This window comes from Sciurus carolinensis, chromosome 6, assembly GCF_902686445.1.
Source record: "Sciurus carolinensis chromosome 6, mSciCar1.2, whole genome shotgun sequence".
NCBI lineage: Eukaryota > Metazoa > Chordata > Mammalia > Rodentia > Sciuridae > Sciurus > Sciurus carolinensis.
Genome location: NC_062218.1, coordinates 83,884,131 through 83,911,355, shown reverse-complemented (window position 1 = coordinate 83,911,355; position 27,225 = coordinate 83,884,131). Strand labels below are relative to the sequence as shown.

General features: G+C 34.1%; 1 pseudogene; it reads left to right on the top strand.

The window, feature by feature from the left end:
* Positions 1-393: 393 nt before the first annotated feature.
* The window catches only part of LOC124986346 (high mobility group protein B1-like), a 64,534-nt pseudogene continuing 37,702 nt past the window's right edge, over positions 394-27,225 (top strand).

Below are 27,225 nucleotides of genomic sequence, written 5' to 3'. Positions count from 1 at the left end.
CTAAATAAGTTGTTAAAGGCTCTTTTGCTGATACTATTGATTATATGTAAAAGTAAATGAAGATAAAACAATTACCTTACAGAGTCTTTCACAGGTTAAAATGAATTACGCCTATAAAAGATTTAGACAAATGCCTGCTGTGTATTGAAAATTTAGTTACCATTAATTTTCTTATTAGATAATCCAATACAATAAACATAAAATCAATTCCACACATATTATGTTCTGAAGTAAGGAATATTATTATAAGTGACATGAAAGAATTTTAAGAGACACACATGGAAAACCTAAGTGTGGGCAGTACATTGAGCTCCATAGAGACAGCATCCAGGCAAGTGAGATCTAGATGTGCACTGGGTGACTCTGTGCCTCACTGAGGTAAAACAGAAAAACATGGGCAAAGGAGATTCTAAGAAGCCAAGAGGCAAAATGTCATCATATGCATTCTTTGTGCAAACATGCTGGGAAGAGCCCAAAAGAAGCACTCAGATGTTTCAGTCACCTTCTCAGAGTTTTCTAAGAAGTCCTTAGAGAAGTGGAAGACCATGTCTGATAAACAAAAAGGAAAATTTCAAGACATGGCAAAGGTAGACAGGCCTGTTATGAAAGAGAAATGAAAACCTATATCCCTCCTAAAGGGGAAACAAAAAAGAAATTAAAGGATTCCAATGCACCCAAGAGGCCTCCATTGGCCTTCTTCTTGTTCTTTTTTTAGTATCACTCAAAAATCCAAGAACATCCTGGACTATCCATTGGTGATGTTGCAATGAAACTGGGAGAGATGTGGAATAACACCGCTGCAGATGATAAGCAGCCTTATGAAAGGAAAGCTGCTAAGCTGAAGGAAAAATACAAAAAGAATATTGCTGCCTACCGAGCTAAAGGGAAACCTGATAGGGCAAAAAAGAGATTTGTCAAGGTTGAAAAAGGAAGAAAAAGAATGAAGAGGAAGAAGATAAGGAAGATGAAGAGGATGAGGAAGAAGAGAAAGATGAAGAAGATGAACATGAAGAGGAAATTATGGTGAATAATTGTTGGGGGCTATGCCATGTGGACTACACCAAGATGGTGCCTGGCAGCCAGCCAGAGGTTGTTTTGATAACATCGGTGGTGAGGAGGTTGATTAACATAAGCACACCCAGGTGATTTATCATTGGCCATATTCAATTAAGTCCACGCCCACAACGTGTGCACAGGTGTTCCCGAGTGCTCCTGATCATGCCTGCTTGTTTTGACCTTTACCATGATTAGACAGCTGGCTCCTCGCCTAATCTTCACATAATTGGCGTCAGCCCTACCCTTCACCTCCTGGAGGGGATATAAGCCGACTCTCCTCGAGCGCTGGCATTCCCGGGTTACCTGAATCAACAATAAAGTGTTCTGAATTCAAGAGCCACACTACTGGTTTGTCTCCTGTGCCAAATTGACTCTGCTGGATGGTGTCAAATAATTTGGTTCTAGAGCAGGTTTTTTTTTGTTGTTGTTGTTTTTTCTTATCTATTAAGCATTTAAACCCCCTGTACACAGCTTGCTCCTTTTAAAGAAAAAAAAAAAAAATTAAAACGTTTAAAAAAAAAAAAAAACCCTTAAGTGTGGAGGTAATTTGTTCAATTTAAAAAATCAAGCTAAAATCTTCATTACAAAAAAAGAAGCACTGGCCCCACTGCTTGAGGTCACCCGCCCGCCCACACTGCAGCTCCTGTCTACAAACTTGTTTGCTGCCACATAAGGTGGGGCAACTCCCATCCTGAGACGCCTGCTGGAGCCTGGAAGCTCATTGTCAGGTATCTCTCATGCATCAGGCTACTGAAGACTGGAGTTCTGAATAGTATATAACTGTTATATTGTAGATTTTTTCTTTTTTCTTTCTTCTTAAAATGTTTAAGTTTTTATTTCTTTATTTTTCTCACTCTATTTTCCTTTTATTTGTTTCCTGAGTCTCTACCTCATTTTTCTCATGCTAACTACCAACTTCATTTAATTCCACTTTCACCCTTCTTATGATCTACTACCTCTATATCTCTCTCTCTGTCCCATTAACAGTTACATCCTACATCCTTCCCCATCCTATTTGTTGACCACTAGAAATTGTAGACCTCATTGCAAACCTACTGGTTATACTGTAGATAATAATCAAATTCACCCTGTTTATTATGATGATACTGTTAACATCTTCATAGGGGCTATTTGGTTTAGCGCTACATATTGCATGTACTGTGTACTACTAATATTGATTGCACCTTCAAGGAGAAGTATTGGAAACCTGCAGGGTCACTATAAGATTATAGGGGGGAAACTGCAATACCTCATATTCACACTGCTAGAGGGGAGGATACACAAACAAACAAACAAACAAAAAATAAGGCAAGAAAGTGTCCCAAACAAACCAAGATGCTATGTTAATAGAAACCAATGACAACATGAAAGAAATGTCAGAAAAGGAGTTCAGAATATACATAATTAAAATAATTTGGGAAGCAAAGGATGAGATAAGAGATAAATCAAATTAAAAACTTAATAGAAAGCATCACCAAAAGACTAAATCACTTGGAAGACAGAACTTCACACAATGAAGACAAAGTATTTAATCTTGAAAATAAAGTTCACCAAACAGACAAGATGTTAAGAAATCATGAACAGAACCTCCAGGAACTAAGGGATAGAATGAAAAGACCAAATTTAAGAATTATTTGGATTGAGGGAGGCACAGAGAAACAAACCAAGGAATGAACAACCTATTCAATGAAATAATATCATAAAATTTCCCAAACCTCAAGAATGAAATGGAAAATCAAATACAAGAGACCTAGAGAACACCAAATGTACAAAATTACAGCAGATCCACACCAAGGAACATTATAATGAAAATGCCTAACATACAAAATAAAGATAGAATTTTAAAAACTGTGAGAGAAAAGCATCAGATTACATATAGTGGAAAACCCACATGGATATCAGCACATTTCTCAGCCCAGACTCTAGAAGCTAGAAGGGTCTGGAACAACATACTGCAGTTCTGAAAGAACATGGTTGCCAAAAATCTTATACCCAGCAAAACTAATTTCCAGATTTGATGATGAAATAAAATATCATATCAGATAAAGTGATCTTTAAGCCAAAGTTAGCCAAAGTAGGAAATTTCATACTGCTTAAGGGAACCATACATCAAAAAGATATAACAATCAAAAATATTTATGTCCCAAACAATGGAGCATCTATGTACATCAAACAAACCCTTCTCAGTATCAGGAATCAAATAGACCACAAGACAATAACACTAGGTGACTTTAACACACATGCTCTCACCACTGGATAGACCTTCCAAACAAAAACTGAACAAAGAAACCATAGAACTCAATAATGCAATCAATAACTGAGACTTAACAGACATATATAGAATATTCCATCCATCAATGAGCAAATACACTTTCTTCTCAGCAGCACATGGATCCTTCTCTAAAATAGACCATATGTTATGCCACAAAGTATCTCTTAGTAAATAAAAAACAGAGTTACTACATTGTATTCATCAGATCATAATGGAATGAAATAGGAAATTAATGATAAAATAAAAAACATAAACTGCTCCAATACCTGGAGACTAAATAATATGCTACTGAATTAAGCATGAATAACAGAAGACATAGGGAGGATATTAAAAAATTCTTAGAGGTAAATGAGAACAACAATACAACCTATCAAAATCTCTGGGATGCTATGAAAGCAGACTAAGAGGAAAATTGATTGCATGAAGCACATTCAAGAAAAGAATAAAAAGTCAACAACAAAATAACCTGACATTACATCTCAAAGCCCTAGAAAAAGAAGAACAGAATAACACCAAAAGTAGTAGAAGACAGGAAATAATTGAAATCACAGCTGAAATAAACAAAATTAAAACAAAAGAAATTTCAAAAAATTGACAAAACAAGAAATTGGTTCTTTGAAAAAGTAAACAAAATTGATAAGCCCTTAGCCACACTAACAAAGAGAAGGAGAGAGAAAACTCAAATTACTAAAATTCATGATGAAAAATAGAAATATAAAGACAGACACCATTGAAATACATACTATAATTAGGAGCTACTTTGAAAATCTATACTCCAACAAAATGGAAAATCTCAAAGACATCGACAATTTTTTTAGAGACATATGATCCTCCCAAACTGAATCAGGAGAACATACACAATTTAAACAGATGAATTCCAAGCAATGAATAGAAGAAGTCATCAAAATTCTACAACCAAGAATAGCCCAGGACAAGATGGATTCTCTGCCTAGTTCTACAAGACCTTCAAAGAATGACTGACTAATTCCAATATTCCTCACAATATTCCATGAAAAAGGGAGGGAGGGAACCCTTCCAAACTCCTTCTATGAAGCTAGTATAACTCTGATACTAAAACCAGAAAACATGCATCAAGGAAAGAAAATTTTAGACCAATATCCCTGATGAACATAGACACAAAAACCCTTAACAAAATTCTGTCAAATCTCATACAAAAACATTAAAAAGAGAGTGCACCATGATCAAGGGAGGTTCATCCCAGGGGTGCAAGATTGGTTCCACATCCAGAAATCAATAAATAAAATTCATCACATCAATAGACTTAAGGTTAAGAATTATAAGATTATTTAAATAGATGAAGAAAAAGTGTTTGATAAAATTCAGCACCCCTTCATGCTCAAAACACTAGAAAAAATAGGTAAAGTAGGAATATATCTCAACATTGTAAAGACTATCTATGCTAAGTCCACAGTCAACATAATTCTAAATAGAGAAAAATTGAAAACATTCCCTCTAAAAACTGGAACAAGATGGGGATGCACTCTTTTACCACTTTTATTCAACATCGTCCTTTAAACACTAACAACAGAAATTACACAGTTCAAAGAAATTAAATGGTATTAATAGGAAAAGAAGAAATCAAACTATTTGCCAACGACATGATTCTATATTTAGAAGATCCAAAAACTCCACCAGAAAACTTCTAGAACTAATAAATGAATTCAGCAAAGTAACAGGATATGAAATCAATAGCCATGAATTGAACATATTTCTATACATAAGTAACTAATCCACACCAAGAGAAATTACAAAAACTACTTCATTCACAGTAGCCTCAAAAAATAAATAAATAAATAAAATACTTGGGAATCAATCTAACAAAAGAGATGAAAGACCTCTACAATTAAAACCACAGAACATTAAAGAAAGTAATTAAAGAAAACCTTTGAAGATGGAAAGATCTCCCACGTTCTTGGACAGGCATAATTAATATTGTCAAAATGGTCATCCTACCAAAGGTGCTGTACAGATTCAATGCAATTCCAAATAAAATCCCAATGTTGTTTCTCATACAAATAGAGAAAGCAATCCTGAAATCTATCTGGAAGAACAAGCAAACCAGGATAGCCAAAGCAATCCTGAACAGGAAAAGTGATGCACAATACCAGACCTTAAGCTCTACTACAGAGCAATCATAACAAAAACGGCATGGTATTGTCACCAAAATAGACTGGTAGACCAATGGTACAGAATACAAGACGCAGAGACCAACCCTCATAAGTACAGTTATCTCATACCACACAAAGGTGCCAAAAACATACAATGGAGAAAAGATAGCCTGTTCAACAAATGGTGCTGGGAAAACTGGAAATCCATATGCAGTAAAATGAAATTAAAGCACTATCTCTCACCCTGCACAAAACTCAGCTCAAAATGGATCAAGGACTTAGAAATTAGAGCAGAGACCCTTCACCAAATAGAAGATAAAGTAGGCCCAAATCTTCATCATGTTAGCTTAGGATCAGACTTCCTTAACAAGACTTCCAGAATGCAAGAAATAAAAGCAAGAATCAATAAATGGGATGGATTCAAACTAAAAGGCTTCTTCTCAGCAAAGGATACAATCAATAATGTGAAAAGAGAGCCAACAGAGTGGGAGAAAATCTTTTCCAAATACACTTCATATAGAGCACTAATCTCCAAAATTTATAAAGAACTTAAAAACTTTACACCAAAAATATAAAGAATTCAATCAATAAATGGGCTAAGGAGCTGCACAGACACTTCAAAAAAGATGTACAGGTTATCAACAAATATATGGAAAAGTACTCATCATCTCTAGTAATTAGAGAAATGCAAATCAAAACCACTGTAAGATTTCAGTTAACTTCAATTAGAATGGCTATTATCAAGAACACAAGCAATAATAAGTGTTGTCTTGGATGTGGGGAAAAAGGCACACTCATATGTTGCTGGTGGAGTTTCGAATTGGTGCAGCTACTTTAGAAAGCAGTATGGAGATTCTGTAAAAATCTTGGAATGGACCCACCATTTGACCCAGCTATCCCACTTCTCAGTTTATACCCAAAGGACTTAAAATACTTAAAATACTAGAGTGATGCAGCCAAATCAATGTTGATAGCTATTTACTTCACAATAGCTGGAATGTGAAATCATCCTAGATGCTCTTCAATAGATGAATGGATAAAGAGACTTTGGTATATATACACAATGGATATTATTCAAGTTTAAAGAAGAATAAAATTATGGCATTTGTAGCTAGATGGATGGAGTTGTAGAATATCATATTAAGAGAAATAAACTAATCCCAATAAAACAAAGGTTGAATGTTTTCTCTGATAAGTGGATGATGATACATAATGGGGGAGGGAGGAGAGAAGAATGGAGGAAGTTTGGACTGTGTAGAGGGAAATGGGGAGGGAAGAAAGATAGTGGACTGAGACAGACATCATTAGCCTATGTACATGTATGATTACACAAATGGTGTGCATCTACATTGTGCATAATGATGAATGAAAATTTGTACTCCTTTCATGTACAATGAATCAAAATGCACTCTATTTATTAAATAAATAAATAAATAAATAAATAAAACAGAGCATTAAAAATGACACATTTGATTAGATTAAAATGCTGCATTTGTTGCAAATATGCAATTAATAAACTCAAGAGATAAACTGCAATTCTGAAAGTATGAAAATACAGAGTAATAGAATTTTTGATATATGTGTTCCTAAATATCCACAAAATAATTGTTTTTTCATAATTAATGTTTGATATTAATTAATTAAACTATTAGCTAATAATACTGTAGAATGAATGTTAAGAATTCAATATTAACAATTTGCCAAGACTTTTCATATATCAACAAGAAAAGCAAATGCAAATTAAGAGAATTGAGCAAATACAAAGAAAAGTAAGTTATTGAAAATTAAAACTGAATGACCAATAAACATGAAATGATGATAAAAACCAAAGAAGAGTAAATGAAAGTAAATAATAACAACATATTACTTTATATTTATCTTGCAAATAATCCATCCCTATATCATAATCATTATCATCATCTTTATCTGGTAATATTTATTCATCTGTTCACATGAAGAAATGAGCAGAATCATATAAAATTGGAGAAAATTTGACTCTTAGCCATATTGTTTGTTCTTTGTTTTTATTTCTATTTTAGAAAACTTATGTGGAAACCCTGTAATTTTTTTTCAGTACTGGGATTGAACTCATGGGTTTGCTCTGCCACCAAGTTATACCCTCACCTCTTATTTTTTTTTTTATTGTTTGAAATAAGATGTCTCTAAATTGCCTAGGGTGAACTTGAATTCATGATCCTGCTGCATTAGCCTCCTGGTTTGCTGAGATTAGAGGCATGCCACCACCCCTAGCTCTAAACCCAGTACTTTTGAAGCCAGTTATCTTTCTCTTACAAATCTGTTCCCTAAAACTATAACCTCTACTGCCTAAGCATATATAAAACATAATGAATATTAAAATAGCTAAATAAATTAGGGCATATGACAAACATAGACAGCCTTAAAAATAATTTTTAAAATTGCTCCTAGTGACTTGGAAAAAATCCCATGATTTACTACTTAGTGAAAGTGTAAAACTAATTAAAATGCTAAGATCATAATTATATGTTTACATAAATACATAATTTAATTCTGAAAATTTAGTTAATAATCAGTCATAAATATGACACAAAATCGAAATACAAAGTAAAAAATATTTACATAGTACTCCCAAATACGTGCCTAAGGAATTTCACATACATTCCAATTTCAAAAACTTTCCAGGAACTTCATTATAACATATGAGTATAACTTCAAACAACTTTGAGTTCTAAAAGAACCTAGCTGTCATCATTCCATAGTCTCAGTTTTCTTATATTTGCGTGTTCGAATTTGAACATATGCTACATCTTTGTTCTTTGTAAAAATTGACAAAACATTTGAACATTCCAGTTTACTTTCTGATATAATAAACATATCTTGCAGCTTTAAAACTATATTGAGTTTCTAGAAAGTTTTCAGTCAAAGATATAAAAATTTAGTTAATATAGTACAAAATCTAAACATTGTGGTTATAACTTCCTTTCTTAATTCAAGAGTTAAATTCTGTAGTTGGAAAGCCAAGTAATTGAAAACCTGTATTATATTATAGTTCTGAGTATTTGTAAAGAAACTTGGTTGAAGAAAAATGAGAAAAAACTGACATTTTTCCTCATTCCTCAAAGGTATTTTACAAATCTTCAAACTATAGATAATTTACAGTTTAATACTTTTGACTACAGATTTTTAAATGTAATTGGGTTGTTTTCCTCTGTTCTTCCTAAGAATTGATTTCACGATTCACATTTTCTTCAGTGCTACAAGTTTTGTATTAAGCTTTAGGGCAGAAGAATGAAATTGTTACAGGTTTTGTAATTAGCAGTGGTTGTAAAAGTCAGACATTCAGAAGGCAGAACTCACCGTCAGAAAGAACATCTGATGAGAATCCAAATGTACCTGGAGAATAAGTCTGTTGCTGTAGCAACCAGGCTTCACTTGCTACCAAAAGAGAAAAACAAACAGAAAATGAGTAAAATGACTCAAGTTTCAATTTTAAAAGAGAGCTATTTCAGATAAAATTATGGATAAAATCTTTAAATTCAACATTATAACTGATAATAAGCGACAGTGACTTACATTTTAAAAGCAACCTATCGGGAATAAGAAATGTAAAATAGGCGATCCAAGATGGCGGCCTAGAGGGAGACTGCACCCCCAGTCACTCCAGAACCCAGGAGTTAAGAAGGGGAGGCATTGAGAGACTCAGACTGAAATAGAGCCACAGGTGAGTCTGCCCACTGGGTAAAGCTCAGCCCGGGTGGCAGGCCCAGATAGAGGTGGCTTATTGGAGCCGGGCAGGGCAGCTAGAGTCTTCCCAAGGTAGCTTTCCACACTCTGGCAGTGGGCTCCTCCCACATGGCCAGCTGCACGGTGCAGGCCCACAGTGAGAGCATTTCCGCACGGAACCAGTTCCAAACCGTGGAACCAGTAGGGGGCTAGGGGCAGTTTTCTTCGGATGCACAGCTTTATCAGTTTCCTCCAAGACATCAGGCTACTGAAGGCTGGGAGGTGATACACTGGAAATCTACCGGGACACTATAAGCCAATAGCGGAAAACTGCAATATCTCAGGGTCCCACTGACAGCTGACCAATATGAGAAAACAAGGGAAGAAAATGTCCCAAGCAAACCTAGATACTACATCAATAAAACCCAATGACAGCACAGCAGAAGAAATGTATAAAAGGGAGTTCAGAATGTACGTAATTAAAACGATCACGGAAGCTAATGAGGAGATGAAAGAGCAAATGCAGGCATTGAAGGAGGAGATGAAAGAGCAAATGCAGGCATTAAATGATCGCACCAATCAACAAATAAAAGACCAAACACGGGAAGCAAGAGATCATTTCAATAAAGAGTTAGAGATACTGAAAAAAAACCAAACTGAAATCCTTGAAATGAAGGAAACAATAAACCAAGTTAAAAACTCCATAGAAAGCATAACCAATAGGATAGAACACCTGGAAGACAGAACCTCAGACATTGAAGACAAAGTATTTAATCTTGAAAGCAAAGTTCTCCAAACAGAAAAGATGGTAAGAAATCATGAACAGAATCTACAAGAATTATGGGATATCATGAAAAGGCCAAATTTAAGAATTATTGGGATTGAGGAAGGCTTAGAGAAACAAACCAAAGGAATGAACAATCTATTCAATGAAATAATAACAGAAAATTTCCCAAATCTGAAGAATGAAATGGAAAACCAAGTACAAGAGGCTTATAGAACTCCAAACATACAAAATTACAACAGACCCACACCAAGGCACATTATTATGAAAATACCTAACATACAAAATAAAGACAGAATTTTAAAGGCCACGAGAGAAAAGAATGAAATTACATTCAGAGGGAAACCAATAAGAATATCAGAAGATTTTTCAATCCAGACCCTAAAAGCTAGAAGGGCCTGGAACAACATATACCAAGCCCTGAAAGAAAACGGATGCCAACCAAGAATCTTATACCCAGCAAAACTTACCTTCAAATTTGACGATGAAATAAGATCCTTCCATGATAAACAAAAGCTAAAGGAATTTACAAAAAGAAAGCCAGCATTACAGAACATTCTCAGCAAAATATTCAATGAGGAAGAGATGAAAAACAACGATGCAAATCAGCAACAGGAGGCACTAGCCTAAAGTAATAGCCAAATAAAGGAGAAACCAAATCATGTCAAAAACAAATATGAGTCAATTGACTGGGAATACAAATCATATCACAATAATAACCCTGAATGTCAATGGCCTGAATTCATCAATCAAATGACACAGACTGGCAGATTGGATTAAAAAGAAAAATCCAACAATATGCTTCCTGAAAGAGACTCATCTCATAGAAAGAGATACCCATAGACGAAAGGTGAAAGGATGGGGAAAAACATACCATGCACACGGACACAGCAAAAAAACTGGAGTATCCATCCTCATTTCAGATAATGTGGACTTCAAACCAAAACTAGTAAGAAGGGATAAAGAAGGACATTACATGCTGCTTAAGGGAAGCATAAATCAGCAAGACATAACAATCATAAATATCTATGCCCCTAACATTGGCTCATCCACGTACGTCAAACAAATCCTTCTCAATTACAGAAATCAAATAGACCACAACACAATAATACTAGGCGATTTTAACACACCTCTCTCACCACTGGATAGATCATCCAAACAAAAATTGAATAAAGAAACTATAGATCTCAACAACACAATCAACAATTTATACTTAACGGACATATATAGAATATACCATCCAACAAAGAATGAATACACTTTCTTCTCAGCAGCATATGGATCCTTCTCTAAAATAGACCATATTTTATGCGACAAAGCTACTGTTAGCAAATACAAGAAGATAGAGATACTACCTTGTACTCTATCAGATCATAATGGATTGAAATTAGAAATAAATGACAGAATAAAAAACAGAAACTTCTCCAATACCTGGAGACTAAATAATACACTATTATATGATGAATGGATAACAGAAGACATCAGGAGGGAAATAAAAAAATTCTTAGAAGTAAACGAGAACAAATACTAATCATATCAAAATCTCTGGGACACTATGAAAGCAGTACTTAGAGGAAGATTTATTTCATGGGGTGCATTCAAAAAAAGAAGTAGAAATCAACAAATAAACGACTTAACACTACAGCTCAAAGCGCTAGAAAAAGAAGAGCAGACCAATACCAAAAGTAGTAGAAGACAGGAAATAGTTAAAATCAGAGCCAAAATCAAGGAAATCAAAACAAAAGAAACAATTGGAAAAATTAACAAAATAAATAGTTGGTTCTTTGAAAAAAAAATAAAATTGATAAACCCTTAGCCACACTAACAAAGTGAAAAAGGGAGAAAACTCAAATTACTAAAATTCGGAATGAACAAGGAAACATCACAACAGACACGAGTGAAATACAAAACATAATTAGAAGCTATTTCAAAAATCTATACTCCAACAAAACAGAAAACCTCGAAGACATCAACAAATTTCTAGAGACATATGAACTACCTAAACTGAACGAGGAGGACATACACAACTTAAATAAACCAATTTCAAGCAATGAAATAGAAGAGGTCATCAAAAGCCTACCAACAAAGAAAAGTCCAGGACCAGATGGGTTCTCAGCCGAGTTCTACAAAACCTTTAAAGAAGAGCTCATTCCAATACTCCTCAAACTATTCCATGAAATAGAAGAGGAGGGAACCCTCCCAAACTCGTTCTATGAAGCCAATATCACCCTGATACCTAAACCAGACAGAGACACATCGAGGAAAGAAAATTTCAGACGAATATCCTTAATGAACATCGACGCAAAAATTCTCAACAAAATTTTAGCAAATCGCATACAAAAATATATTAAAAAGATAGTGCACCACGATCAAGTGGGTTTTATCCCATGGATGCAAGGTTGGTTCAACATTCGGAAATCAATAAATGTCATTCACCATATCAACAGACTTAAAGTTAAGAATCTCATGATTATTTCAATAGATGCAGAAAAAGCATTCGATAAAATACAGCACCCCTTCATGCTCAAAACACTAGAAAAAATTGGGATAGTGGGAACATTCCTTAACATTATAAAGGCAATCTACGCTAAGCACATGGCTAATATCATTCTAAATGGTGAAAAACTGAAAGCGTTCCCCCTAAAATCTGGAACAAGGCAGGGATGCCCTCTTTCACCGCTTCTATTCAACATCGTCCTTGAGACTCTAGCCAGAGCAATCAGACAAACCAAAGAAATAAAAGGGATACAAATAGGAAAAGAAGAACTCAAACTATCCCTGTTCGCTGATGACATGATTATATATTTAGAGGAACCTGGAAATTCCACCAGAAAACTTTTAGAACTCATAAGTGAATTCAGTAAAGTAGCAGGTTACAAGATCAATGCTCATAAATCCAAAGCATTTTTATACATATGTGATGAATCTTCAGAAAGAGAAATTAGGAAAACTACCCCATTCACAATAGCATTGAAAAAAATAAAATACTTGGGAATCAATCTCACAAAAGAGGTGAAAGACCTCTACAATGAGAACTACAGAACACTAAAGAAAGAAATTAAAGAAAACCTTAGAAGATGGAAAGATCTCCCATGTTCCTGGATAGGCAGAATTAATATTGTCAAAATGGCTATACTACCTAAAGTGCTATACAGATTCAAATGCAATTCCAATTAAAATCCCAATGATGTACCTTGCAGAAATAGAGCAAGCAATTATGAAATTCATCTCGAAGAATAAAAATCTAGAATAGCTAAAGCAATCCTCAGTAGCAAGAGCGAAGTAGGGGGTATTGCAATACCAGATCTTCAACTCTACTACAAAGCAATAGTAACAAAAACGGCATGGTATTGGTACCAAAATAGACAGGTAGATCAATGGTACAGAATAGAGGACATGGACACAAACCCAAATAAATACAATTTTCTCATACTAGACAAAGGTTCCAACAATATGCAATGGAGAAAAGATAGCCTCTTCAACAAATGGTGCTGGGAAAACTGGAAAACCATATGCAATAGAATGAAATTAAACCCCTATCTCTCACCCTACACAAAACTCAACTCAAAATGGATCAAGGACCTCGGAATCAGACCAGAGACCCTGCATCTTATAGAAGAAAAAGTAGGTCCAAATCTTCAACTTGTTGGCTTAGGATCAGACTTCCTTAACAGGACTCCCATAGCACAAGAAATAAAAGCAAGAATCAACAACTGGGATAGATTCAAACTAAAAAGCTTTCTCTCAGCAAAGGAAACTATCAGAAATGTGAAGAGAGAGCCTACAGAGTGGGAGAATATCTTTGCCAACCATACCTCAGATAGAGCGCTAATTTCCAGAATATATAAAGAACTCAAAAAACTCTACACGAAGAATACAAATAATCCAATCAACAAATGGTCTAAGGAAATGAACAGGCACTTCACAGAAGAAGATGTACAAGTAATCAACAGATATATGAAGAAATGTTCAACATCCCTAGTAATAATGGAAATGCAAATCAAAACTACCCTAAGATTTCATCTCACCCCAATTAGAATGGCGATTATCAAGAATACAAGCAACAGTAGGTGTTGGCGAGGATGTGGTGAAAAAGGAACACTCATACATTGCTGGTGGGGTTGCAAATTAGTGCAGCCACTCTGGAAAGCAGTATGGAGATTCCTCAGAAAGCTTGGAATGGAAACACCATTTGACCCAGCTATTCCACTCCTTGGCCTATACCCAAAGGACTTAAAATCAGCATACTACAGAGATACAGCCACATCAATGTTCATTGCTGCTCAATTCACCATAGCCAGATTGTGGAACCAACCTAGATGCCCTTCAGTTGATGAATGGATAAAGAAACTGTGGCATATTTATGCAATGGAATATTACTCCGCAATGAAGAATGATAAAATTATGGCATTTGCAGGCAAATGGACGAAATTGGAGAATATCATGCTAAGTGAGATAAGCCAATCTCAAAAAACTAAAGGACAAATGATCTCGCTGATAAGCGGATGAGGACATATAATGGGTGGTGGGAGGGGTTAGCATTAGGTTTAGGGTTAGGTTTAGGGTTAGGGATAAGGAGAGCGGTAAGAATGAAGGAAAGAAGGACTGTATAGAGGGAAAAGAGGGGTGGGAGGGGTGGGGGGAAGGGAAAAAAATAAACATCATTGCCCTATGTAAACATATGATTACACAAATGGTATGTCTTGACTCTATGTACAAATAGAGAAACAACATGTATCCCATTTGTATACAATTAAAAAAAATGTAAAATAACATCTAAAGCTACTAACAGTGTACATTTTGGAGCAAACTTAATTGGCTTACTTTTAAAAAACAGTTTATTTCATTTCTATTTCTGCAAAATATTGAAAAATCTATGAAACATTTTTCTTTGAGACTTGTTTCCCTGGACATTATACACAGTGCTCTCCACTGATGTATAATATGGATGCATCCTATTCTATATCAAAGTGACAGTGCATGAGCATCTTCTTGAGGACTAGATGAAAACAGATTCTGTCAGTCAGTTCAGGACACTATAATACTGTAGATTCAGTAGCTTATAAATAACAAGTATTTCTTTCTCACAGTTTCAAAGTCTAGGAAGTCCAAGACCAAGGGTGAGGCATATTCTATGTCTGATAAGAATCCAATTTCTCAGAAATGGTACCTTCTAGATTTGTCTTCCTGTGCTGAAAAGTACAAAGAGGCTCCTCTGGGGCTTCTTTCATAAGGGCACTTCACTTCTACTTGGGCTCCATCCCCATGAGCTAACCCATTCTGGAAGGCCATACCTCTTAATACCATCTTGTTCAGGTTACATTTCAGCATGGGAATTGGGGAAAGACACAAACAGATCACATAGGAGAACCTTTCTTGAGTCAGAGACAGGCTCCCTGGCTTCTAGTAATCCAATAATTCTAAGAAAGAAACCACTAGTGCAAGTTAAAGAATAGAATGAAACATGGTGCAAATATAGCAAAATAAGCTATATGTTGAAGTGCATGTTAGCAGGGAGAACATGAAAAACACTTATTTGAATGAAATGTCTGGGAAACCACTTTGTGAAAACTTCCTTCCGGCAAGTTCAGTTTAGAGATAGCTGGTGTCCCTCTCCTGATTAAAATATGATGTGTCTAAATCAGTATGAAATTTTAACATATGTCTGATAAAAAAAAATGGGTCTAGTGAAAGAAGAAAACAGGTGTTTCTGCACATGTTATCCAGTTTGTCAAAAGACTTGGAAGGGAGAATAACAAAATTATCTTAATGAAAATTTGAACAAATATTTGCTAAAAGTTAACAAACTGGACAAGACAAAAAAGAAGTAACAATAGTCCTTCAGACATGAACTCCTCGATGTCTAATTATGAAATTCAGAGTATTTTATTTCTCTTTTAGAAAAATATCCTTCTTTTCTGATTACCCAGCTATCTTACTAGGATCTATATTATAGGTACTTATATACAATGTTGTTCATTTGAAAATGATTTTGAACCATAAACGAATGACTTAAATTGCAAGAACACAGTGTTAATATAGAGGGAAAATCATACTATAAAACTTTCCACAATATTTATATCTGTAAGCAGTGTCTTAATATTTTTAACTAAGAATACCTGGAAGATTAATATTATTTTACTATAATGCATTTTTTCAGTCTGCATTTTATCAATATATGAGTACAGAAATGCTCCATGAGTTGCATATAGAAAAAACTTGGAAATTATTGAGTCAGATGGAAAAATGTAGAAATTTTAGTCTCTACCTACTGGAATTTCTTTATGGTCCACGCATACCACCTATTATGGTGATCATGCTTAGCACCTCTTGGTATCCATCTCTTTCCCTTTAAGTTTAAACATTTACATGTTACTTTGTAATTGATGGTTGGGGCTTGAATTTTTGTCCTTCCTTACAAATCCTCTGTAGAATTTGTGTCATGTTTTGTTTGTTATATCCATCGTCATGAAACATGGAAATCTGTGTTCCACAGATGAACTTTTGGTACTGATTGCACAATGCTGAATACCCCAGCAACAAAAGCTCAGAAATCAGAAAGGAATTCACTGGGTAGAGGACCACAGGTAAAACCCTCATATTGAGGAGCCAGAGTCATTTACAAGCTTGTTCTCCTCATCCCTCCTGATAATTTCTAATGCTTTTCATGTGATGAAATAATTGAGACAATTTGAAGCATTTAAAGTGATGTTTCATTATAAAAATAATTTTAGGCTTCATGAGATCAATAAATTCTCCTAAGTTCCTGTGATAGCATTGGTGTATGGTTTCAATGTTATTGCATACTTGCCCTAAAACATATACAGCTATGAGGCATTATCTTACTCAGGGTTATAAAGATATAAAATAAATATTCATGCATATGTATATTTGTATATTATATTTAATAGTATCTGCATAATTGCTTTCCAAATATTTTTTCCTGAGGCCTAATTTTAAAGTTGTCTACTCTCTGAAAAATAGTGCATAATTGCTTTCCAAATATTTTTTCCTGAGGCCTAATTTTAAAGTTGTCTACTCTCTGAAAAATAGTTACATGTTCAGTATTTTTTTTAGGATATTTTAGTCTTTTTTAATGGTAAATCTGGTCACTGTTACTCTATCATGTCCAACAGCAGAAGTCCCATTAAGTTCATAGTGTCAAAGCACTGAATATTCCCAGGTTTTTATTTCCAGACGTGATTGAAAATATATTTGTGCCATGACTTCTTTAATAAGCTCTAATGGGTTTTTCAGTCTATGGTAGTTTGATTTATTTTTAAGATGTACTGACCAACAAAAAAACAAATAAAAAGATTAAGAATTGAAAAGCAAGGTGTAGAGTCTCTTTTAGGTCTTGCACGGAAGAAAAATGAATCATAATTTAACTTAGGTCAGCAGTTAAGGGTTTCGGAGATTGGATTTTTAAACTCATCTGAGTTTTCTAAACCTCATGAATTTGAAAAATAATCCTGGAAACTTTATTTGACCAAGCTTTCTTATACTATTGAGGCATCCATTTGCTTTTCTAGCTTATCCTCAAGTAAAGAAAGTTTAAATAATAATCTTTCTTTGAGAATTAAAAAACAATCTTGCTATTAAGCTTCCTTTATCATATAGAATGTTTTCTTGACTGACTGAATTACAAGACATAGTAAAAATTGATTTCTGAGCTGGGGTTGTGGTTCAGTGGTGGAGCACTTGTCTAGCACATGTGAGGCCATGAGTTCAATCCTCAGCACCACATTAAAAAAAAACAAATAAATAATATAAAGGTATTGTGTCCATCTGAAACAAAAAGAATCTTCAAAAAAATTGATTTCTGGCTATTACATCGCATGTCTAGATTCTGAAACTAATAGAAATGGATGTTTTGTTTGTCAAAATAAATGTATAATATCTAAGTAGACAGGACACTCTAAAGGAGTTAATCTTAATGTCTTATTTTACAGATAAGAAAAAAGTGAGTGACAGAATTACACAACTTCCAAATTGCATAATGTAGCACAGCTAGTAAGTTTCAAAACCATGATTCATTCAAAATCAGGTATGTTACATAGGTGTGTAGCAACAGAAATCACAACAGCTAAATTATGGAACCAGCTTAGGTGACCATCAATTAGCTTAGTTCCTAAGCTTAACTCAGGAAGTCACAGGTCATATTTTCTCTCTCATACATATATGCATATATTTATGTATGTATATGTGTATGTATGTTCAGTCCGTATATATATATATATATATATATATATATATATAGACTTGATCTTTTTTTGTCATAGGTGATGAGCATATATAAGGACACACTTCCAAAACACTTTGTTATGTAATCTAAAAAAATCAAATTTTAAACAATGCTGCCTTAAGAGGTATTATCTCATGGTTTCAAAATATTGAAATTTAAATAAGGTAAAGAATATTTAACAAATACCTACACATCCATTAAGATCCTGCATGACTGTAATCTCAAGGAGGTTCTACTACCTATCTTACAATAGTGGCACTTATTTTATTCTGCCACAATATTAACCATACACAGGTATTCTATTTTTTTGTTTGTTTGTTTGTCTTTTTTTTTGGTACCAGGAATTGAACTCAGGGACACTCAAACACTGAACCACATCCCCAGTCCTATTTTGTATTTTATTCAGAGACAAGGTTTCCATGAGTTGCTTAGTACCTCCCATTGCTGATGCTGACTTTGAACTCAAGATCCTCCTTCCTTAGCCTCCTGAGCTGCTGGAATTACAAGTATGTGCCACTGTGCCAGGCAATTATTCTAATTGTGACAAAAACTTAAGTAATTGCTCACTTGTCTCCTTTTATTTTTAAGTTCTGGGGATTGAATTCTAGGCCTTGCACATGCTAGGCAAGCATTCTATCACTGAACTATATCCCCAGCTCACATGTCTCCTTTTAAACTAGACTCTGTACTCCATTAAGGAGATTATTATTCATATTTAGGCTTTAATCTGCAACACATAAGATGCTTACTATCCCTAACATGTGTCAGTACAATATGATATTAAATTAAGAATTTTCAAAAATTCAACCCTTGTTTTTCAACTTCCTCAATTACTGTGATAAATATTTAATGTTCAACAGTATGTATTTAGGTTTCAAGAAGTGTTAACTAAGAATTTTGCCAGAAAACAGCAGCAGAAGAGTGTTCAGACTATTTCTGCCCTGTTGGAAATAGGCAGAGTTAGACATTTGTACCTCCTCAGGCCAATGAAAGGAAACATCTGTGAAGCACACATTAAATTGTTTTCTGGTGAAACCAACTAACAAACAAAACCTACCATGTTTACAGCCAGAGTGATGGTGCAGGAAAAGAAGGAAAAACAAAATAAATTTACAAAGTTAGAGAACTGCAGAAACGGAATTGCTATGATTTATTGGTCTAACTCCGCCACTGATGATACAATGGCATGGTTTGGCCAGCTGATTACATCAAAGTGTATTACATAACAAAAATACAAATCACGCTATCCAACAGAATTGCCAGGTTTGCCAATTTTCATCTTTAAAATTAATAACTTAAATGATATTTTTGAACAGTAATTCAGAACAATATAAAATATACCGAATTTGTTAATAGCAATGATTCAGAAAACTATATTTTTTTAAATTTGTGGTCAAAAACCTGGACATCTATCATGACGAGGAAGGTGAGATGAACAATAAGGCACAGGAAAAATGTGGTAGATGATAAATGAAATGAGATTTCTCCTTGCTTTTTAATCTTTACTTTTACACGATTATTCCAAATTCCTCCCCCAACCCAACCACCATGAACTTCTCTGTTCTACTTTTGTTTTAAATGAACTTTCAAGAAACATTTTGAATGATTTTAGATTTATGAAAATATTGTAAAGAAAGTACAGACAATCCCTGCATGCCTTTCATACAGTGTCCCCTAATGTAAACAAAGCCATGGTTCAATTGAACAAATTCAGATATTAACATCAGTACATCTCTCATATCTAAATTATAGATTTTATTTTTATTTCTCCACTTTCCACTTTCATTCTAGGTTTTAATTGAGGATATTACATTGTATTTCTTCATCTTTTCTCCATAGTTTCCTCTGATCTGTGTGGGAATTTTTTAATTCTGTGTGTGTGTGTGTGTGTGTGTGTGTGTGTGTGTGACTTTGAGGGTTTTGGAGTACTGATCAGGCACATAAATTGAATTTGTCTGATATTTTTTCACGATTAAACTGCAGTAAGAATGTTTGAAAAGAATCTCAGAAATGAGTTGTGCTTCTCAGTTCATCAGATCAGAAGATACCAACATGACTTACCACTGTGATTACCTGGTTAAGGTCAAAGTTTCTCTAAAGTGAAGTTATTTTCCATATTCCACTCTATATTCTAGCAAATCAAGTTACCAAGTTCAGGCAATACTCAAGGAAGAGAGAAACTAAGCTCTATCTCCTAGAATGTAATTTATTTCTCAAAAAATGGTAATTTTTCTAGAAAGATTTGTATTTCAACTCTATTTATATATTCAATAATTCATGTACATAAATGAAGATCTACATAAATTCATTTTCAGCTTTGTGTTATAATAAATTTTTTTCATTATTTATTTTTTGCTCAAATTTTTTGAGTTTTGGTCATTTTTTTAATCAAGTTGGCATCTATTTCCCCTGGACACATTCATTGGTACTATAAGATATTATGGGTTCATGCTGGATTTCTTTCACCTAAGTACTCAAATCAGTTGAGTTCTAAAAAATTGTCTTTCCTTTTTTTAAATTTTTATTTAGCTTTTAATTTTTTATAGATTGCATTTTGATTCATTGTACACAAATGGGGTACATAATTTTGTTTCTATGGTTGTACACAATGCAGACTCATACCATTTGTGTAATCATACATGTACATAGGGCAATGATGTCAGACTCATTCCACCATTTTTCATACCCGCTCCCTCTCATTTTATTCTACATATTCTAAAGTTCCCCTGTTACTCTCTCATTCCCCACCCCCACCCCCATTATATATCATCCTCCACTTATCAGGGAAAACATTCGGCCTTTGGTTTTTTTGGACTTGGCTTATATCACTTAGAATGATATTCTCCAATTCCATCCATTTATCTGCAAATACCATAATATTATTCTTCTTTATGACTGAATAGTATTCCATTGTGTATATATACCAGTGTTTCTTATTCCATTCATCTTTTGAAGGGCATCTAGGTTGGTTCCACAATCTAGCTATTATGAACTGAGCTGCTATAAACATTGATGTGGCTGTGTTACTGTAGTTTGCTGATTTTAGGTCCTTTGGGTGTAAACCGAGGAGTGGAATAACTGGGTCACAAGGTGGGTCCATTCCAAGTATTCTGAGGATTCTCCACACTGCTTTTCAGAGTGGCTGCACCAATTTGCAACTCCACCAGCAATATAAATATGTGCCTTTTTCCCCACATCCATGCCAACATCTATTATTGTTTGTGTTCTTAATAAAAGCCATTCTAATTGGAGTAAGATGAAATCTTAAAGTTGTTTTAATTTGCATTTCTCTAAATACTAGAGATGTTGAACATTTTTTCATATATTTATTAATTGCCTGTGTGTCCTCTTCTGTAAAGTGTCTGTCCAGTTCCTTGGCCCATTTATTGCTTCGGTTCTTTGTATTCTTGTTGTAAAGTTTTGTAAGTTCTTTATAAATTTTGAAGATAAGTGCTCTATCTGAAGTGTGTGTGGAAAAGATTTTCTCCCACTCTGTAGGCTCTCTCTTCACATTCTTGATTGTATCCTTTGCTGAGAAAAAGCTTTTCAGTTTGAGTCCATCCCATTTATTGATTCTTGCTTTGATTTCTTGTGCTTTGGGAGTCTTATTGAGGAAGTTTGATCCTAAGCCAACATGATGAAGATTTGGGCCTACTTTGTCTTCTATTAGGTGTAGGGTCTCTGGTCTAATTCCTATTTCTTTGATCCATTTTGTGTTGAGTTTGTGCAAGGTGAGAGGTAGAAGTTTAACTTCATGCATTTCTATTCATAAGTGATGAATCCTCTGAAAGAGAAATTAGGAAAACCAGTTCATTCATAGTAGCCACAAAAAAAAAATACTTGGGAATTAATCTAACAAAAGAGGAGAAAGACCTCTACAATGAAAACTGCAGAACATTAAAGAAAGAAATTGAAGAAAACCTTAGAAGATGGAAAGTTCTCCCATGTTCTTGGATAAGCAGAATTAACATTGTCAAAATGGTCATTCTACTAAAGGCACTATACAGATTCAATGCAATTCCAATTAAAATCCCAATGACAGTCCTCATAGAAATAGAGAAAGCGATCATGAACTTCATCTGGAAGAACAAGAGACTTTGAATAGCCAAAACAATCCTGAATAGAAAAAGTGAAACAGGAGGTATCACAATACCAGACATTAAACTATACTACAGAGCAATAGTAATAAAAACAGCATGGTATTGGCACCAAAATAGACAGGTAGACCAATGGTAAAGAATAGAAGACACAGAGACAAAACCACCTAAATACAGTCAACTCATACTAGACAAAGGAGCCAAAAACATACAATGGAGAAAAGATAGCCTGTTCAACAAATGGTGCTGGCAAAACTGGAACTCCATATGCAGTAAAATGAAATTAAACCTCTAACTTTCCTTTACTGTAGGATGGAATTAGAAACTCAGTTCCAGGCTCCTGATGTGGTTGATGCTACATGTATTTCTAGGCCTTCTTTGTGCAGAGTGCTAAAAATACATGAGCATTTTGCAATGCATGCATACACAATTATCTATAATTATCTTTATGCTTATCTATATATACTAAAGTAAACATGGGTTTATACTAATATCTCAGATCCTAACTCAACACTAGGAGTTTCCCATTGATTTTGCCCTTTGGTTGTTTATGACTTCTTAACTGAGAATAAGAAACTTGTCTCCCATTAGCTATAAATTATTTATTTAATTCAGCCCTAGTATCATAACATATTCTAAGAATTCATAAGCCGTACTTATAGAAGAACCAAAGTTACCACAGTAATATTTATGTTCAGGCATTTTTGTTTTTATTGTTATACTTTCCTTTCCAAACATTATCCTGTGGCTATTTAGGACATTTCTTATTTATCTGACCACCTTCAATAAGGTTATGTCACATATTTGTAGTAGTCACATTTACTTTCTCCAGACTATCATTGATCCTTGAATTCTCAGCTCTCATTGATTTAGTTTTTACTTGCATTTGTTAAATTTTACCTTTTTTTTCTTATTTATTATATAGGGTTTGACGAATATCGTTAGTCATTACCTAGTAACGTGGAACAGTCCGAGAATCCTTAAATTTTTGCCCCACTTATAGTGATAACTGTCCTTCCTTCACAAACCCCTGTAATCACTGAGCTATTTTCTATCCATAATATTTTCTTTTCCTTTTATATCTGATTTCTTTCACCTAAACAAAATCTACTTTAAAATTCATTCATGTCAATACGTGGAGTCATCAGCATGATCTTTTAGACAGCATCAAGGTGTTCCTGTTGAAGGGTTGTAGCAGTGTGCTTGTTCATTCATCTGTTGAAGAACTTCTAGTTTTTAACACTTGGAGGCTCATAATGCAGGTATAAGATATAAACATTTAAGTACAAATTCTAGTGGCAACATGTGTTTTCAGTCTTGAGTGAACTTCAAGTAGTGGGACTGCTAGGTTAAGCAGTGTGTGTAGGTTCAACTTCATAGGAAACTTCTACACCATTCCCGAAGTAACTGTACCATCTTGCACTCCTGCCCTACATTGATTTAGAGTTACTATTGCTCTACCTCTTTTTCAATATTTGATATTGCCAGTGTTTTAACCATTCTAACTGGGGGGTGGTAGTTTCTAATTTTGGTTTTAATTCCTATTTCCCTAGTGACTAATAATGCTAGACATTTTTTCATAATATTATTTGCCATTTATATTCTTTTGTTGAAGTGCTAGTTCATATCTTTTACACATTTTCATTGTTTTCTACTAAGAAAATTAATGCTAGGCCTTTTTCATATGTTTATTTGAAATTTATATTGTGTTTTTATAGTGTCAGTTCATATCTTTTAAACATTTTCATTGTTTTAAACTAACCAGAAAACATTTTTCAGAATCAGAATAGATTGACATTATGAATGTATTAAGGAGAATAATTGGTCTCCTCTGTTTTATCACTAAAGTAGTTTTAAGCATTGCGATATTTTGACATTTTAAAATTTTCTCTTGTTCCCCTCTCCTTCGCCTGATAGGAACTTCTGCAAATCCTCAGGATTTATTACCACTCTTCCTTGCAACTTTTCCAATTCCATGAAACCCAAATCTCAGCTGAAAAATGAAGAAATAGGATAGATTATCCATAAAATCAATTTTTATAATAATTTTGTGGTTCTGTAAAAAACTCCATGAACTTTTGTTTTTAGGGTTTTGTTTGTTTGTTTGGTACTTGTGCTCTGTCACTGAGCCACACCCTCAGCCCTTTTTTATGTATTTTTTAAATTTTGAGAAAGGATCTTGCTGAGTTGCTTAGGGTATCTCTAAATTGCTGAGGCTGGCCTTGAACTTGTGATCCTCCTGCCTCAGCCTTCTGAGCTGCTGGGATTACAGGTATGTTCCATTATACCATGTGCCTCCATGAGTTTTAAAAGTGAAAATATAATCTAAATTTCCTTTTGGAATTGTTTTCATTTAAGTTATTATTGCACATAGGTAGGGAATTAATGAAGGAGAAATCAGATACTATAGTTTGACTTAGAACCTAAGCAAGACTGACAGCTATTAAATATTTTCTAGAATGCACACGTATTCTAATAGATATAATTCATTTTAGATTTTTCAATTGAGGACAGAAATCTTATCATCCAATTTATGCTGCAATAAATTTTCACTCCTTGTTTTGCACTATACACAATTATTAAAATCAGACACAGTTTTCAAGCTATATTATAATACAGTATGTCCCAGTTAGCAATTATATTTGTTGCCTTAAAGACATCTTATTGTAAATCTTGGTGAGAATTTTCAGTGGTCAGATCTAACTACCTATCAAAATCAGTTGAACATGAGTTATCCAAACCAGGGTACACTCTAATGTTGACTTTCTTTTTGTTTTCAATATACATGGACATTTATTTAGTAGTCTTAGATAACTGATATTTTACCTGTTAATTTACTCTTTTACAGAATAAAATGTAAGTTCCTTAAACATAACAAACAAGTCTAATTTTTATCATTTTGTATCCATTGTCTGGCACAGTATCCAGACTTTAATTACCATTCAATATGTAAGCCACTGGTAAGTACCTTTCAAAATGCAATTTGCTCTCTTTAAAAATTATCATCTGGTTTCTTTCCTATTTTATGTCACTAAGAGTATGCCATCTAAATATTGCATTTGAAATGTGTCCAATATCCTGAATACAATTTGTCAGAACCTAGAAATGTGAAGTCACATAACATGGCCAACTGCTCTCTCTGTGTCTCTTTACATACAACTAATAAAATACTTAACCAATTGGAGTAGAAATTGAAACATAACAACAAATATGGCCACAGTAGAATGTATAAATGAAACATCTGCCTTGGTTTTAGGTTATTCTTAATTAACAATAGTTATTTACATCTTTACTTTAAATGCATTGCCTATTGAAATAAGTAGCAATAATGAGTTAACTGGGCTTTTTGTTTGATTTTATTTTCTTCTCGCTACAGGAGGTAGAATACAGGGCTCTCTACACTGAGTAATATCATTTTTTTATATTTTTAAATTTTGGGACAGGATCTTGTAAATTGCTCAGGCTGGCACTGAACTTGTGATCCTTCTGCCTCAGCCTCCCTAGTTGCTGGGATTACAGGAGTGTGCCATGGCATGCGGCATCTTCCTCTTTTTATAATTACAGATTTTTTAAAAAGCAATTTTGTCATGGCCACTGGAATTTTATTTATTCATTCATTTTTTGGTTCTTTAAAAAGAACTAAAGTTTAAAAAGAACTAAAGTTACACATGACAGTAGAATCTATTTTGACATAATCATACAAGCTTGGAATATATCTTGTTCTCGTCAGACCCCAGTACTTCTTCCCTTTCCTCTCCCCAACCCCCACTATCTTCCCTCTATTAATCTTTCTGTATTTACCCATGGTTCTGTTTTTAATTAATTTCTCATGGATGGACACATGGTGAGATTCACTGTGGTGTGTTCATATATGTGCATGGGAAAGTTGTGTCAGATTCATTCCACTGTCTTTCCTTCTCCTATCCCCCTCTCTTCTCTTTATCCCCTTTGTCAACTTCACTGAACTTCTACCACTGGAATTTTTTATGAATACTAACTCTTTTTACATTGACTTTCCTGACATTTCTGTCCCAAATGTCCTTATGTAGTAAACATTATGTTGCATAATTCATATACATATATATGAATTATGTAATAATTCCTTTTCTATCAAAATATAGATTCAATACTATTTTAACCTTAGTTTTACAGATGGAGAAATTGACACAGGAAGTTTAGATGACTTTCCCAAGATCACTCAACTGGAAAATGGAGGAACTTGGGTTAAAATCTCAGTCTACTGACTCCAGAATACATACATATGCCTCTCTAGCCATAACTTTTAAATATTCTTTCATAAAACCTTTTAATAGCCCATAAAATGTATGTGCAATAATAGTCACATCAGCTCCTTCGAAATAGCCAACACTCAAAGCACTTTAAATTTTCATTATCAAGGAAACGACTAAATAATTTGCAACCTGGTGATATGTTCCTACACAACAATGAAAAAGAATGAATTACTTATTCATGAAATTGTTTTACACTAAAGTACATAAGATGTGTAGTTCCATTTGTATAAATTTCAAAAACAGGCACCTCTTACTGACAATAATTGAAGTCATACTGTTTTGTTATTTAAGTGTGAGTCATTGACTTGAATGAGTGGCAATTTTACAAAAAAAAAAAAAGCACAAAAAACACAAATCCCTGATTTTATGGGAATACCTCTATTCTGCATCCACAGCCTAGACCAAGATTCTCCAACTCAAATGTTCAGTGACATCACTGAACTTATGAAAGTTTGATGTGTTTTTTTTACAATGGAAATAAAATATTTCTGAATTTCACAGTGAGATCAAGACAACAAAGTGAAAGACAGAACATGAAAACATGATATCATCAAAACAAAAAACAGACAAAAAAAAGTCAGCCGTCTCCTTGTCATACTCTCTGCCTATGCAGTACTTTCCTGTTATTTAATTGTAAGTATATTAACA